Below are 17,660 nucleotides of genomic sequence, written 5' to 3'. Positions count from 1 at the left end.
TGAGATCTAAGGTTCATGGTTTGAAGCCAGTATTGGCAGGGAAGTCCATGAGACTCATCTCCAATTAATCACCCAAAAAGCTGGAAGTGGAGCTGGCTCAAGTGGTTGAGTGCTAGCCATGAGCAAACAAGAGCTCATGGATGGTACCCAGATCCTGAGTTGAAGCCCTAGGACCAAAACAAAAACAAAATGAAAAAGAAAAACAGTAAATTTAGGCAAATACAGAATTAGATTTTGCCAAATAGAATCTGCAAAGGCCAGCAGATTACAAATTCTTTCAGAACTGGATGAGACTCTCAGAAAGGGTCATTGGGTTGATTTCTTTGTAGTATTTTTTTAATTGTTGTTACTATTGCAAAATAGAAATCTACTTTAGAATACAACATGACATTTCTGCTCCATGTCTTCTGACTTTGGGAGATTTAGCTTGGCTGAGGTTTCATCCAGAGTCTCTGAGGGAGAATCGGCTTATAAGGTTCTTTCTAGCTGTCAGATTCAAGTCTATATTTCCTTGTTGGCCCTTAACTGAGACTGCTCCCTAGTCCCATAGTCTTCCCTCCATTGCTGACCACAGAATCACCTTCAGGTTCAAAGCTAGCAAAAGAGCATCTCTCTCACTTCTAGTCTCTGGCATGCGTTGCCTTCTCATTTTCTGTCTCATCTCTAAAGCCAAATGATCTCTAAAGCGGACTCAACGTCAGCTGATGGCTAGCCTTAATTCCATCTGCAGAACTCCTTCAGAATAAGATGTGACATTGTTTCAAGGATGGCTACCTCTTAATAGTTGGCAGGATTCACCTACTCTTTCAAGAGAAAAAGATTGCAGAAGAGTGAGGGTCAGGGGCATCGCAGTATTCTGCCATACCCTCAATCTCATACTGGGCCTCAAGGAATAGAATCCAGAAATCCCAGCACAGAATATCTCTCCCTGCCTTCCCCTGTGTACCAGAACATCAAACACTCTTCTTTCCATATTGTGACAAGCAATGTGTCATTCAAGCCCTAGCATTATTCCACCAAGAAACTTGCTCATGTAGTGAAAAAGATTAGATGGGTAGCTTCATTACTTCATGAACATGGAAATTGAATATTGATATATAATTAAACAAGCAGGTGCAATTTTTACAAAATAAATGAATCTTATCTAAAAATGCCACTAGCAGCCTTTGAAGGAGCTAGATCTCATACATCAGTGGCAAAATGATGACTCAGTTTCTCTCTGCGCCCCTGGTCTGCCTACTACTGTGCCTTGTTCTTAGACTCTAGGTAGTAGCCATTGTAATGGGACTCCTCTCGTTCCTGTGCCTTGATGTTCAGAGGAAGGACCAATGTTCTTAGGACCAATTGTCCTAAGACAATGCTTCTAGCAGGGTAGTAGGCTGTGATGGCAGACCAGGTGCTGATCACAAAGACCATCCATGGCAGAGTGTGGAGTGGATTCTACCTGTAGCCCATCTTTTAGGAGGTTTCTGAGAGAAACTTGCACAGAGAGGAAGACTACCGGCGCATGAGAATGTTCACCATATCCGGACTGAAAGGATCAATCCATGTACAGTCGCTTAGAGCCTATCAAAGCTCCAAGAAGCAAAGAAAGAATTCCATATGAGGAGGCCTAAACGCATCTTAATAGGCATTGGGAAGCCAGTGAAGAGTCACAGGACCCCCTGACTGTTCTTTCATGGACAACCATCCCATGTTGGCAAGTTCTGCCCTGAGGATTGTCTTCTTCAAGCCTTGAGAGTGCACTGTAAAGTTCAAGCTCCTGCTCTTTCCAGCCCTTCTGATGAGGACTGAAATTTGATCCCTGTCTTGCCAGGAGCAGCAGTGCTTGCCCAGCTGCAATTCACTGTTCCTGCATCCCTCTTGCAGGTGCAGTGCAGTTTGCCCAGCTTAAAGCCACACTTGCCTTGTGGAGTAGCCCTGCTAACTGTCTTTCCAGTAGACAGGAATTTCACTTCCTTATTTCCAGGCATAAATAATTGCAGATGCAAAGTTGGGGCCTTATTTTAGACAAAAGCATTGAGCATAAAACCCTTAAAGCATGCAATAGTCATTCCCATTCTTTGAGTGATATGTGACCTGACCAACTTTTGCGGGCCAGTGTTCTTGGCTTAGAAGATCACAAGTGACCAGAGTAATCATAGGTGAATTAATCTCATTGCCTTATAACTCTTGCATTTTGGTGCGGCTTTTGCCTTACAGAGAACTATAAAACATCAGGCTAATTGAGGATTCTCAGAACCAGTGTTTCATCAATGATCTCTTCATTTGTACTATTGGGTTACCTGGCTGCATCTACCTATTAGGGTTGGCCGTATCATGGGCAAGACCTGGGAAAAATTGGCCATGCAGCTTCTCCTTTAAAAGGAAGTCAGGAACCTTCTCTTCTGGTCCCTTTCTTCCCTTAGCATTGACTTTTTACTGGCTAGTAAGCCTTACCTCTCTGGCTGAGGGATAAACAGGAAACTAGCTGTACATGGTACATGGTAAGTACATGGGTTGCTGGGTAGTGTGCTAGAAGAGATGAATGAGAATTCAATCCAGGAAGAGAAAGATGACTAGGAGAGGAACCCAGGTGTGAGCTCTGTCCCCCTACTGCAATCCATTGAACTTCAAAAATATAAACTCAAAACAGGCACTGGTGGCTCACAACTGTAATCCTGAGGTGTGACCTGAGGATGTCAGTTCAAAGCCAACCAGGGTAGGAAGGCCCATGAAACTATTTCTTCCAATTAACTACCAAAAAAAGTTGAAAGAAGAACTCTGGATCAAGTGATACAATATTACCCCTGAGCATAAAAGCTCAAGGACAGTGCCCAGGCTCTGAGTTTAAGCCCCAGGACTGGCACAAAAATATTTGCATACACTGAAAACAAATGAATAATTTTGAGACTACAACCATGGGATTCTGAGTCCCTGAGTGGCTATACTAGTGCCAGCTTATAAATGCTGGCCTATAGCTGGGATTAGTGAGTTTCTGGGACAAAAGGAAAACACATGATGTGGATTTAGCAATTTGCATAGCTTCATATGTGTTTTGATTTTGTATCAATCCTGGGGCTTGAACTCAGGGCCTAAGCACTGTTCATTAGGGTTTTCCCTCAAAGCTGGTGCTTTGTCACTAAGCCATAGCTCTCTTTCCTGCCTTTTTTTTTTTTTTGCCTGTTCTGGAGCTTGAACTCAGGGCTTGTTCACTCTCCCTGAATCTCATTGTATTCAAGGCCAGCACTCTATCACTTGAGTCAGTGCTACTTCTGGCCTTTTCTGAGTAGTTTATTGAAGATAAGAGTCTCATGGACTTTCCTGCCTGGGCTGGCTTGGAACGAGGATCCTCAGATTTCAGCCTCCTGAGTAGCTAGGATTCAGGCATGAGCCACCAGCTCCTGCTTCTTTTCTGCTTTTTGCTGGTTATTTGGAGATAAAAATCTCTCGGACTTTCCTGACTTTCAAATTGAGATCCTCAGATCTCAGCTTCCTGATTACCCAGAATTATAGACATGAGCTACTGGAGCTCAGCACATGTCTGGCTTTATAGTTATATTGTTTAGTGCCACACTTCCTTGTGTGCAACACTGCTCTGGGAAATGGGATAATGAGTCAGCTTTGAATTGCAACTGTCAAGGTGAAGGACTCCACTAATCTGTGGTCAGGCTCCTATAGAGTCCACTGCTGGACCTAGAATGCTGCCTCTGATCTGGATTATTCCTGCTCTAACTATTCTGCAGCCAGGTGGCTGAGGCAAACTAGGGTCTTTCTGCCTTCAAGCCAATGAACTGGTCCTAAATGCCTCAAATGCTCTCCTCTGCAGGGAATCAATCCATAACCCAAAGCAACTCATTCTTCATAACAGATGGGATTTCTTGACTCTAGCACATAGCCCTGGTAGTGTCTCTGCAAATAGGAGCTCCAGAGGGAATGGGAAGGCTAAACCACCTCACAGGTTAGGGTAAGCTGCTCTTTCTTGGTTCCAGTTGACTAACAGGACACTAAATGGTGTGTAAGTTTTAAGGCCACATAGAACAGGGGCTCTCAGAACCCACAGGAGCCTGTGGTTTCTGAAATATGGGTGGGTGGCTTCCTGCAGCTGCAAGGCATGCTGGGAGATGAGATAGGCCAGGCCCCACCTCCTTTTTTTTTTTTTTTTTTTTTTTTCTGGTGGTTTGTCTCCTGCAGTTAGACTAGAGGGAACCAACCAGTTACTAAGAAAATGATCAAATAAATCTACCTGGCTGAAAAGGCAAAGCCAGGCAGAAATCTATCTCAGGCCCTTGCTGGGAAAAATTCAGAAGTGTCTTACTTTATTTTGTGCTGGTAGACAGTGATTTTAATGTTATGTAAATGCAGCCTGCTTTTCCTAATAGTCCTGAATGCGCTTGTCAAGAGCTAGGCAGCCTCACAGGATGCAGGATGATCAGATGATAGAAACAAGGTTCCCCCACCTCCCGGCCCCCGCCAAACAAGGAAGGCATGTGATTACTAGCTTTTGATCTTTTTTTTCATTACAAATTTTAAATAGGACAAGCCAAAGCTATGAGAACCGAGAGGCTCAACAGCCAGTGTCTGAGGAAAAAAGGACTGTGTGCCTTTGATGCACAGATAGGAAGTGGGAGGCAGGTGGCCTCCTAGTTCATGATGACTGGTAGGCTTTGAGTAGAAACAAGCTCTCCTAATTCTCCATGAAGAAACGGGTATCCACTTAGTCTAAAGCACTTACCCAAATACACTAGAAGTTAGACAAAATGGTTAAAGATGGGCATGCAGAATCTTTCATCCCAGAGGGAACACTGCTCCAGAGACAGAGATTGCCAAAAAGAAACACAGTAAGAAGAGGCAGAGGAAGTCCATGCCAGTCCTCTGGCTGTCATGGCCATAAGTCCTTTGCCCTGCTTAATTTGCAACCCAATCACCTAGGTGGCAGGTAGAACACTTTCTGACTTGGTGAGATCCGTCATCTTCAGAGCTATCTTTCTCTCCCAGAATGCTTTTCTTCAAGATCAGCCATTCTTTCTTTACACAAGGACTTAGCCAGGCCAGGAAAATATGCATGCCTGAACTAAATGTTTTGCAAAGATTCCACAATAAGTTTTTGTTGTTTTATTTCTCCATCAACATATTTATGGGGCACAATGTAATATTTTGACACATATGTACATTTTGTAAGGTCAAATCAGGTTAATAACCATATTCATTCCAGCAAATATTTATCATTTCTTTCCTGCAAATATTTTAAGTTTTAAATTTGGCTGGCTGATTTTTTTCACCAAGGATTATTGAAAGAAGCAGCCATATAAAGTAACTGGCCACTGAAAAAAATATCCTAGATATTACTAATAACTTTGCTTCTTATACAAAGATATAATTTAAAGTATAGGGACAGGAGAGCTTATTTTATTACGATTGTGGGGGGCGTTTGAAGGCTCTATAGAAGGGCAGTGAACACTTGATTGAAACAGATTGAGTCCTTTTTTGTCCTGTCATAGATGAGACCAAAAATGTTGGAGTCAAAGGATTTTCTACAGCTGTACAGGTTATCTTTCCTCAAAAAAAAAGAGAATCCACTAAGTTTGTCTAATATATTCTACCATCGTCATCCCACTATATTGTGTTTATTTATTTAATTTTTTATTAGCACACTTTGTACCAAAAGTTTTCATTGTGATGTTTACTATTTGTCTTCACTGTTGATTATGTTTATTGTTTGCTTTCCTGTGCTTAATGATTTCATCATTCATTATGAAATGTGACATATAACTTTTGAAAAAAGTTGCAAGTCAATTTTGATTGACTTTCCTACTTGTGATATTAGGAAAGCCACCTTGCAAATGTGAAAGTGGGTGTGGCAAATTTTGATAGGCAGATGCCAGCCATCCTACCGTTTACTTATGTTTGCCAACTTCCCATTTGCATACTGATAGAGGTGCACATGGTTGCCTTTCCTAAGACACACAGACAACGATTCTCAGCTCAGCAAGCAGATCTGTGGTGTAGGCAGTGGTTCCAGGTGTGGAAATTCCACAAGGGTCAGAACGAAAATAGTTTTTCTCTTGAAGTAGGTTTTGAACATAAATGAGTCATGCATTCCTTCTAGATCCTTGGGTATTGCTTTATCAACCTAAAACTTCCCTCCCCCAGCAGCAAGGCATCTAATTTTCCTTATTTCTGCCCATTCTAGCAGCCTGGAATCACCTTCTTTATCTCTACAAAGACCAGCAGAATCCATTTTTAAAATTGCTCATTCATTTCCTTCCCATATCCAGACTGAATTCTGTAGGATCCTCTGTCTAACCTCTCCCTGAGCCTCTCCCTCCAGATCCTCTGCAAGTACGTGGTGGCCTTCCTGCATCTCCACCCACAGGTCCTCACAGCCACTGCCTGTCATGTTCCTGAATAGAAGTCTGGTCTGTCCAACACAGATGTGTCACCAGCCCCTTTACTCAGGCATCCCTGTCTTGTATTTTTGAGGTGTCTTCAGGATGCCTGTTAGTATCTGATGTTAACTTATTGATTTCCAGTTAATTGTCGATCTCCCCAACTAGAGTGCAGGTGCCAAAACACAAAGCAACACAGCTATCTTGTTCCTTCAGTTACTTGAAGATGTGTAAGAGAATGAGTGAGTAATCAAGAACACCAGCAAGTGATCACCTCACTGTAGCCAAAGGCCCTCATTGTTTGTTCTAATCCTCCCATCCCAGTTCCTCTTACATGAGAGTCTGATTGCTTTTCTCCCAAACCAGTTATTTGAGTTTATTTCTTTACTTTTCAGCTTTATTTCCAGCATAAATAAATAAATAAATAAATAAATGCTCAGAGATAGCAGCCAGGTCCTGAGTTCAAGCCCTAGGACTAGCAAAAAAAAAAAAGCTTCAAATGCAGAGTAGCATTTAGTATAACACTTACTGTGAGATGACCCCAGCCTCTGACTCTCTAGAAGAGATTTCTCCTCCTGTGTGACCATGACTTTTCCATTATGACTTTTCTTCAATATGCAATGTCTGTATAGATCATTGCAACTTAAACTTAACCACATGATTACCTAACTCTATACTGTTCCTGAACCTTTTCTCCTCACCAACATTTTATCCTCCCCACAAAACTAGCAACTGGACTTTCTTTACTTTTCAGTTTTATTTCCAGGATCTACTCAATACATGATCAATGTTCTTGTACACTGCTTCATTTAGTATTTATTAAAGCCTTGCTTTGGAAGGTAAGATTGAAGTCATATCAAGGACTCATTGGTTCAGGCCTGTAATACTGACTCTTTGGGAGGCTGAGAAAGGGAGGATCTTGGATTGAGGCCATCTCTAGCAGGAAAGGAGATACTTTATCTATCCATAGTGTGTACAGAGGTGCACACCTGTCACCCCATACTACATAGAAGGCTGAGCTTTAGAGGCAGTAGTGCCAAGTTAGTCTAGGCCCCCAAAGCCATATGCCTCCATCTTCATGAGTGAAATTGGATAGGATGGTTCATGTCTGTGTGCACAGTGACTGAGGGAAGCAGTGGGCAGATCACTATTCAGTCACACCCAAGCAGGAAGTCTGACCCTGTCCTAAAAATAACAAGTGTAAAATAGTGCTCGAGGTGTGGCTCAGTGGTATTGTACCAGCCTAGCAAGATTGAGGTTCTGACTTCAGGTTTCTTTACCACCACACACACACACACACACACACACACACACACACACACACACACACACACACACACACACCAGGCCTTAGGCTGTATAGTGGGTATGAAGAAGAGGAAATTCTAGGACTCGGGCTGGGGACCCTTGTAGCTCATGGACCTTCATCTATCATGAACTCATATTATCTATGACTCTGATCCTTTGCTCTGCCAGGAAGTAGGACAGCACCAGTGCTGCCAATGGCACTTGTGTTGCCTCCTGTATCTTGAACACCAGTCAGGATAGACTAAATAGAGAAACTGTACCCAATGAGATGCTTTCTAACATCAGAAGCATTTAGAACGAGAAGGGATGGAAAGGATGAAGATGATATACAGATGGTTAAAATGAAAGTAACACTATTTCTTACTGAATTTTCAGACTGGTAGACAAATCAGATGTGCTGTTTTTTTTTAATGTATTGTAGATTAGTAATTCTCCGGCAGGCTTTCACAATTTTAGCACCCCTTTGATCTGAGAGCACCCTGCCATCTGAACCTTCTCTCTCCATTCATTTCCTGTTCGTGTAACATCAGACTGCTTGAAGCTTCTAAATAAGAACCAAGTCCAGTGCTGACCCATTGGTTCACTTACTCCAGGAAAGTCACAAGACAAAAAGGACATCATCTCCCCTGTCATCTCATTCTGCCTCTGAGTCACTGTGTTGCCGCCATGAACTACCAGAGTTATTCTCAGAAATATCTAGGAAAAAATGACCAATCCATTAGCTGAAAAGTATAGTTCCTTCAGCAGGTTCCAATGACATTTTGGAGGCTTGGGGATCCATTCCATTGAGAAGCACATCCTCTTTTTCCCATATTGTGAATCCCTCAACCCCTAGTGCTATCTGGGAGAAAGCTTCAAAGAAGATCCCACAGCAGAAGTTCACTAATGGACACTTCACTTTATTATATTGTATAGGTGAAATTACACATAATAGACTGTATAACCACTCTTATTTTGGACAACCCATTCCGAAGAAGTCCTCCAAGTAGGCAATGAGGAGAAAGAGGTACAAGATGACATTTTAGTGCCAGCATGTGCCTGAATCTCCATGAGAATCTTGTAAAATGAATCTCTGCTTGTGTTTTCAGATGAGGAATTTGAGGCTCAGCAAGTGATGTGATGTCTGAGCTGGTTACTGTTCTATTTTGCTTTCCAAGAAGATAAAGGCATGAAGTCCAGTGAGAACACAGCCCTCCTTCACATGCAATCCATCTATTTACTGGGAAGGTGAGAGCAACTATGATGAAGTCCTGTTGGGGGGTAGAAATGATAAGAGGCACCTGAATACTTACTTATGTTAATTCTTTATTGAATAATACTTTATATGAGGTTATTCACTTCATTATAAAAATAGTATAATTTGGGGAGATCTGTTTATATAATCACTGATACCAAGTTAGATATTATTACTGGAAAGATTGTGCTCATATCTACCATGTTTTATAAAAGTATTTGTTTTATATAATGGATGGAATGCATTTTAATTTTAGAATCATAAATGTCAAAGATGCCAGCTTCTCATTTTACACATTTTTCCATATCCTATTCTTATTTTTATTGTAAAGGGGATGTACAGATTAGGTTACATTTACATAAGTCAGGTAATGAGTACATTTCTTTTTGAGTAGTATATTAAATAATGTTTATTGAAATGAACTCCAAGAAATGGAAATGAGAGGTTTATGTTATTTTGCTTCTTTCTTTTTTCTCTTTTCTTTCTTTTTTTTATCCATTTGGTGAAGGGTAAAGGGAAGCACAAACATGTTGGGACAAAGGGTGAAGAAATGCAAAGATGATACTCTCTAGACACTATGTTGAAAACTGTACAACTTGTGGAGGTTGAGAGGGAAAAATCTGGGAGAAAGAGTGGAAGAGTTGACACTATTCAAAAAGAAATGAGTAATTCTTTCTGATTATCTTCATTAGCTTTTAGAAAAAGCCAGACAACAACGTGACTTCTTTTCTTGCTTTTTTTCTTTCAAAGAATTGCTGACCCCTTTAACATCAGGAAGTTCAGGAAATCAGGTAATCGAAATTAATCATGATATTTCCTACCCAAATAGGCACAGAACGTTCAAAGTTTCCTGAGAAGCACTGAACTTCTTGATGCTTATCTTACCTGAAAGTTGAAGCCTTCTGAGACTCATTAGATTCCAACTGAGAAAGTCAGGTATGTCTTTTATGAAGAATTAAACCCCCAAACTGTTAGCATCTATGCTGCTGTGATTTAAGAAGGGGTAATTAGGGAGTTTAATTTTCTATTCAGTTATAGCAACAAATAGCGTCCATGGGAACTGCCATGTTGTGGGGGAGGGAGGAAGGGTGGAAATCCAATCAGTGAAAGATTGACTTATACACAGAACAGGGTGTCCTACTTATCTGAATGCCCACAGATACAGATCTCTCCCACACTGAGGCTCAATCAGGGCTGCATCCAGGCACGCACCACATATTGACAAAGCCCATACACATTTCTAAACTATAGTAATTGATTTGCAGAGGAGTGCCTTCTTGTAAAACAAACAAAAACACCACCCCCCCCAAAGGAAACAAAAGATAAAGTCAGAATCAGTGAAGGATGCATAAAATAACATCATGTAGGGTGGAAATGTAGCTCAGTGGAAAGTACATTGTCACATTCCAAACCAGCGTCCTCCCCTATTCCACCATCAGTGTGTAGAATTCATGTACTTTTATCCTCTCTCATTACCTTCCGTACTCTTCCTAGAGATACATAATTTATTTTTATTTATTTATTTGTTTGTTTATTTATTTATTTCCAGTCCTGGGCTTGGGCTCAGGGCCTGAGCATTGTCCTTGGGCTTTCTCAAGGCTAAAGCTCTACCACTTGAGCCACAACACCACTTCTGGCTTTTTTTCTACATATGCAGTACCAAGGAATCGAAACTGGGTCTTCGTGCATGCTAGGCAAGCACTCTACCACTTGGCCAAACTACCAGCCCCAGATAAATAATTTTATTACCACTGTCACTACTCAGCTAGAAAAGTTAAAAGCTTAAGCAAATTGAACTACAGTTATAAGGTATGGCAGGAACTGATCTGAACCATTGCTAGATTCTGAACTCAGAGCTCCTTAAGAAGCAGGCATGAGTGCCATAGTGAATATGGGACGAAAAGCTCTAAGGGCAGCTGCCATGGGAACTGCAAACATAAGACGGTGACTATTAATGGAGGATGCTCTTCTTTGTAAAAGAACATGTACTTTGAGCTGCAATCTCTTCCATTTCTATTTTGGCCAGTTAAATATTTATGGGATCTTAGACTGGTTACTTAGCCAAACTTCAGCTTCAGTGTTGGTCAAATATAGACCTTTGCAAGGATTAATTGAAATAAAATATTGTGGGTAGAATGTTGTGGGTAGAATTTCACTTTGTTAAGATTCGAGCTTATTTTCCTATAGGACTTAACCAAAATGATATACTCATATTTCATATGTTTCGTCTGGAAAACCAGCCAGTTCCCTCCCATGGTCATCCTAAGGTCTTCAGATTGCTCAGACTTTTACTTAATTAACCGGACAGGATACAGGATTGGAAAGAGATAGACCCCTTTGCAATAGCGCTCCACAGTTAGAATTTATCTTCCTTTGTATCTCCATCATCTGAACAAGAATGTGAATACACCATGATCTATGGACCAAATTTGACACATTGCCGATTTATATTCCTCCCGATCTGTGAACTAAGAGTGGTTTTAACACGTTGAGATGGCCAAAAGAACTCAAAAACTAGGATGCATTTTATGAGCCACATAGGTTGTAGAAAATTTAAATTTACGTGTTCACAAAAAAAAGTCCGTATGGCCCATAATTGCACCTATTTATTCATTTCTTTATTTAATACCTACCTCTATTTATGTACCTATCTACCAATAGACAAAATAAAATTTATAATGAAAGAAAATAGTAATAGAGATAAGGAGAGACACTTATAATAACTACAGATTGAACATATCAAGACATTGTGGAAGAGTGTGTATATATGATATATAAAGCATATATTTATATGTACTATATATCATATACAAATTTAATATAGAATAGAGGAATATTCTACCTATACTATGCAACACATTATATAACACATTATATACATTATATAAAATAGAATATAAATGAGTATTTATTAAATATATGCACAAATATGCAGTATATATTTATAGTTTAATATAAAATATAGACTTAAAATTTACATGCCAAATATGTATTTTCAGAACGAGGAATGAACTCAAGGCCTTATGATTACTAGGCAAGTGTTCTTCCACTTGAGCCAAGTCCCCAGTCCTTTTCTTTTTAATTTGATTTTGTGATAGAGACTTGCTAACTGCCAGAGTGGCCTCTATTTCATGATCATCCTGCTTCTTCCTTCCTAATAACTAGGACAAAAGTCATCTATCCCACACATGGCATATCTATCTAGATGCATATGTTAACATCTCTCTCTCTTCAAGCCTCCTGAATAGCCAGAATTACAAGAGTGAGCCACTGGCACATGGTCTGTATTTTTTCTTTTTATAAAGTAATTTTTTATGGCATACCACTGCTTCGGGTTTCCACTTTCTCTGCTAAAAAGACAACACTAATTCTGTTGTTGATACATATCATTTTTTTCTCTAGATGCTTTTACAAAAATTATGAGATGCTCATCTCTAAAAGCAAGCCTGGCATTGTGACTCATATCTATACATTCAGGGATTTGGGAGCCATGGATAGAAGAATTATTGTCTGAGGGCCAAAACACAAGACTCTTATTTTTTTAAAAAGTATCTTAAGCAAAATGGCCATGAGGCATGGTAGAGTGCTTGCTCAATACTTGCTTTAAAGGCTTTGAGTACAAATCTGAGCAATGCTAAAATAATAATAGTAATAAAGAAAAGTACTGCCATCAGATATATACTAGTTATCAAAATTAATAACCTTTATAACTCTGAAGTAAAGAGAGAGAAATTGAATTATGTTTGAGACGTTCAGTTAGTACAATGTAAGAAAATAAAGGACAAAGTTAAGAATGGAAAAGATGCAAGTAAGTGAAAACAAATCACAAAAGAGTAGATTTAAATCTGATCTATAAATAAGTTATAACAAAGGCCCAGGCTGGTGATTTCCTCCTTGATTCCTTACTACTCTGGTGGCTGAGATAGAAGGATCACATGCCCATTCAGGCAAAAGCATGAGACTGTTACAAAAAAATTAAAAATCCAAAGGATAATGAATATAGCTCAAGTGGTAGAGAACTTGACTAACAAGTGTAAGGTACCAGTCCTCTCCCCACAATACTGAAGAAAAAGAATCACTAATCAAAATTAAAACTGCCCACCTGTTATCTCACACCTGCAATTTTCTGTAATTTTAGATACCTGGGAGGTTGAGAGCTTAGGATCATGGTTCCTAGCTAGCCAGGGTAGAAAAGTCTATGAGACTATTACAACAAGCTTGAAAAAAACTTTTGAAAAGCTAGATATAGTAGTGTAACTTAAATGGTAGAGTGCCAGCTTTGAGTGAAAAAGCTAACGGACAGTGCACAAGCCCTGAGTTCAAGCCCCTATACTGGTATACATACTTAGAAAAACAACCTGATAATATTACAAATATAAAGACTATCTATGATTGTCAATTGTATTATACACGATCTCACTGTATCTCATACAAAATCAAGGAAGGCATGGAAAGGGGTAGATTAGAAGAAAAGAGTGAGAGTGTTGAAGGAGGTGACATTTCTCAAGATGCATTGTATTCATAAACTGATTTGTTGAATGGTAACTCTTTTGTACAACTACTTAAAGATAATGTAAAAATGAAATAAAATAGAAAAGAATCTCAAAGTTCAGATGCCAGTCGCTTGTGCCTATATTTCTAGCTACTCTACTACTGTATTACAGCTCCACTTCCAGTATTTTGGTGATCAATTGGAGAGAAGAGTCTCATAGACTTTTCTGCCCTGGATAGCTTTGAATTCAATCTTCTGAGTAGCTAGGATTATAGGGATGAGTCACAGCACCTGGCTAAGGAATATTCTAAAATAAATATTTGTGTGTGTGTGTGTGTGCCAGGAATAGGGTTTTAAATCAGGGCCTGAGCACTATACTTTAGCTTTTTTAGATCTCAACCTCCTGAGTACCCAGGGTTACAGGGATGAGTCACAACACCTGGCTAAGGAATATTTTAGAACAAATATTTGTGTGTGGGGGATGTGTGTGTGTGTGTGTGTGTGTGTGTGTGTGTGTGTGCCAGTACTAGGGATTTTTTCCTTTTTCTTTCCTTCCTTCCTTCTTTTTTTACTTTCATGTATTTGTTATTGTAATTAATAGAAGGGTTGCATTATATTCACCAGATAGAAGGTGCATTACTTCACATACATTGATACCCTTTCTCAGGTCTTGGTCCCCATTTCCCTCCCCTCACCCCAGCCCTCATCTTGTTTTCCCACCTTTGCTATCCGGTTTCAAATAACCAAATATGCATATATACAATATATCAGATAACCAGGTGAAATACTGTAACAATATGAGATAGCCAAGGGACAGCAAAAGAGATGAGAGATAACATAGTACATTAAGGACTACAATCACTCATTATATGGCTTTTGTTTCTATATCCACAATATTGGGGTTTTAAATCAGGACCTGAGCACTATACTTTAGCTTTTTTCCCCTTGGGATTGGTGCTCTATTACTTGAGCCACACCTCTACCTCCAGCTTTTTGATAATTGGAAATAGAGTATCTAGGCTTTATCTTCCTAGGCTGGTTTCAAACTTTAATCAAATACTTAGATCTCAGCCTCTTGCACACAGAATCACACAGAATCTCCAACAAGCAGTTGGAGCAGAAACTTAATAGCAAGGAGTGTATCTAGATCCATTTTTATGTAAAGTTTTTTTTAATGTAAAACACTATTCTTTACCAAATGGAACCAGGGCTTCTTGGACCAATGGTTACTTCCAGAGCTGGGTCAGAAAAAATAGGACATAAGCTTGACCTATTTATTATATCAGAAGGTAATGCAATTGTTAAAGTTTGAATATGTTAATGGATGCACAAGAAATACTCTCCCATTGTCCAAATCTGTAAAAATTTGAGCATCAAAATACATAAGGATAATAATGGACCAAAAGCTGTTGAGTTAAATTGGAAATTACGAGTATACATCCATGATCTAAATAATTTGTCAATAAGTACTTTGTATTCAACCAGGTCCAGGATATTTGCATGTTTTTAATGTAGCAACTCATAAAATATTTTAAAAATAGAAATGGGAAAAGCAATCCAACAACAAGGAAATCCAGCACCAAACCAATCAAGTTAACATTGTCTTCTATGGGACAAATCGAGGCAGTTTTCTATGTGGTAAGGTTTACTAAGGACAGAGCAAACACAAATTTCTGTGAGAAAATTCCTGGTGAACTGCAAACCCCAAATAGCTGATCTGCTCTCTACTGGGGAGGTTGAGATTGAGAGGACCTCAGTTTGAGTCAGAAAGTTTAGAGAGAGACCCCTTCATAGCTAAAAGCAAGGCTTTTGGGGGATATGCCTTTTGAACTAGCTATAGGGGGGGAAGAAATTAGGAGAATAAAACTCCTGGCCACTGAAGGCAGAAATGCCTATGTGAGACCTCTTTTTTGATGGAAAGAAGCTGGATGTGAAGTTATGCTTTGTCATTCCAGTTTTGGTGGGCAATAAAAGTAGGCGAATCAGGGTTCAGGTGGGCAAGAAGTGAGATCTTATCTCAAAATAAACCAGTGCGAAAACAAGATGGAGATGTGGCTCAGGAGAAAGTAACTTCTGAGCAAGTGCTAGGATCTGAGTTCAAACCCTGGAAGTAAAAATATGATAACTGACCTGTAGTTCTTCAAATATATTAAGACCATGAAAATCCAGGAAATATCAAAAGAGAATAAGGAAGAAATGATAACTAAACACAATATGAAATTCTAAACTTGACTCTTTTGCTATAAATTGCAATTTGGGGGCAAATTAGTAATAATTGAATAGAGTTTGTGTATTGAATAATAATGACTACATCAATTTCTCATTTTGATTGACATATAGAAATTGCAATTATATTTTTGGTAAAAAGAGTCATATAACTTAAAAATATAAATATTATAATCTAGAGCATAAGGATGGGGCAGCATTGTTAAATCAAATGTTTCAAGACGTGTGTGCATCTAAATATGAAATGGTTTCCAAAACCAAATTACTGTAAAAAGAAATACCAGCACATTTGTAGCAGACTACTCACAAATGAAATAGTTCTATTTGGCTAACAGTTGTGTTGATTCAAAAGCATGGTTTCAACACTAGCTTGGCTCTAGTGAGCCCCTCATGATACAAGGTAAGGCAGTGGTGTGTTGTACTTGAGAGGAAGAGGTCAGATCATGAAGTGAGAATCCTACAGTCTCTGCCAAAACCACCCCCCTTACTACATCTCTGGGACCACATTAAGGACCATCTCTTCAAGGTCACACCATCCACTACATTGTCACACGACAGAACAAGCATCCTACCCATGAACTCTTGTGGGACATGGTCAAGCTCTCACAATGGCCAACATGGAAAACTGTATGTGTATCTGAGTGTCTGTAATACAAGGTGCATAAAAGGAAATGTAAGCTCCTTAACATTTGGGGAAATAGTGGAAAGTGAAGCTCTAGCCACTCCAGGGAGCTAACATCAACCCATCCGATTTTATTGAAAGAAATGCTTTTATTATTGTTGTCTTTTATCTTTCCTTTTATTCTCTTGTGCCAGTCCTGGGGCTTGAGTTCTGGGCTTAGGTGCTGTCCTTTAGCTGTGTGTGTGTGTGTGTGTGTGTGTGTGTGTGTGTGTGTGTGTGTGTGTGTATGTGTGTGTGTGACAATTTTTCATTTCTGGCTCTGTTTTACAGTTTTATTTGGTTACAGTTATATTTATCAGGCAGTGGGCACATAACTTCTTGAACACTGATACTCCTTCCCATGTTTTTCTCCTATGAAACCTCCCTCTATCCCCCCCCAATCATCTTATTTCAAAAAAATAAATAAACATGTATACAATACATCAGATACCACAGTCAGATATTCATGCTTTTAGATTTTTGTTCAAGGCTTGCCCTCCACCATTTGAGCCACAGCTCCATTTTCAGATTTTTTTTGTATTTAAATAGAGATAAGCTGGCTTTAAACTGTGGTCCTCAGACCTCAGCCTTCGAGCATCTAGGATTATAGGCATGAACCACCAGTGCCTGGTTGTTTTTGTGTAGGAAATTTCATTCATACAGCTTAACAGAAGATATTTGTCTGTTAAGGAAGTGTGGAGGCACATTAAAGAACACAGTTCCTGTTTGTAAAGCAAGTTAGAAGCTATTAAACCATAACTGAGGGTGAGAGATGCTTCTAGTCACGTGTTCATTGGGCAGTGCAGCTAGAATTCGGGAGTAATTGTGGAGAAACAGTTGACTGCAGACTGAATTGTAATGGAATAAGGAATAAATGAGAGATGAAGAATCAGAAGCCCTGGCAATATGCTATAGTGGAAAGTGGTGTGGATGTCCTATATGAATATATATGAATATTAATATGCCTAGGTCATCCCTTTATCATTCAGAGGCAAACCTCTGTGATACAAATATATTCTATCAGCTTAGTCTGGCATGCCAGCTGACATCTAGAAATAAATCTGAAGCTGGTGCTTGTTGCTCATGCCTGGAATTTTATGTACTGGAGGCTGAGATCTGATGATTGTGCTTCAAAATCAGCCTGGGTGGGAAGTCTATGAGACTCTTACACAATGAACTACTCAGGAAAAGCAGCAAGTGGTAGAGCATTAGCCTTGAGCACAAAGAGACTCAGGGACAGCATCCAGGTCCTGAGTTCAAGCCCCAGGACTGGGAAAATAAAACCCCAAATCTGGGAGTTGGTGGTTGGTACATTCTGCATGATTTTTCTGGGATATGACTCTGCTTGTGGCTGTTGTGCTAGGTCTTGGG

Source organism: Megascapheus bottae, chromosome 5 (assembly GCF_031878675.1).
Source record: "Megascapheus bottae isolate mThoBot1 chromosome 5, mThoBot2.hap1, whole genome shotgun sequence".
NCBI lineage: Eukaryota > Metazoa > Chordata > Mammalia > Rodentia > Geomyidae > Megascapheus > Megascapheus bottae.
Note: the sequence above shows the minus strand (reverse complement) of the source record.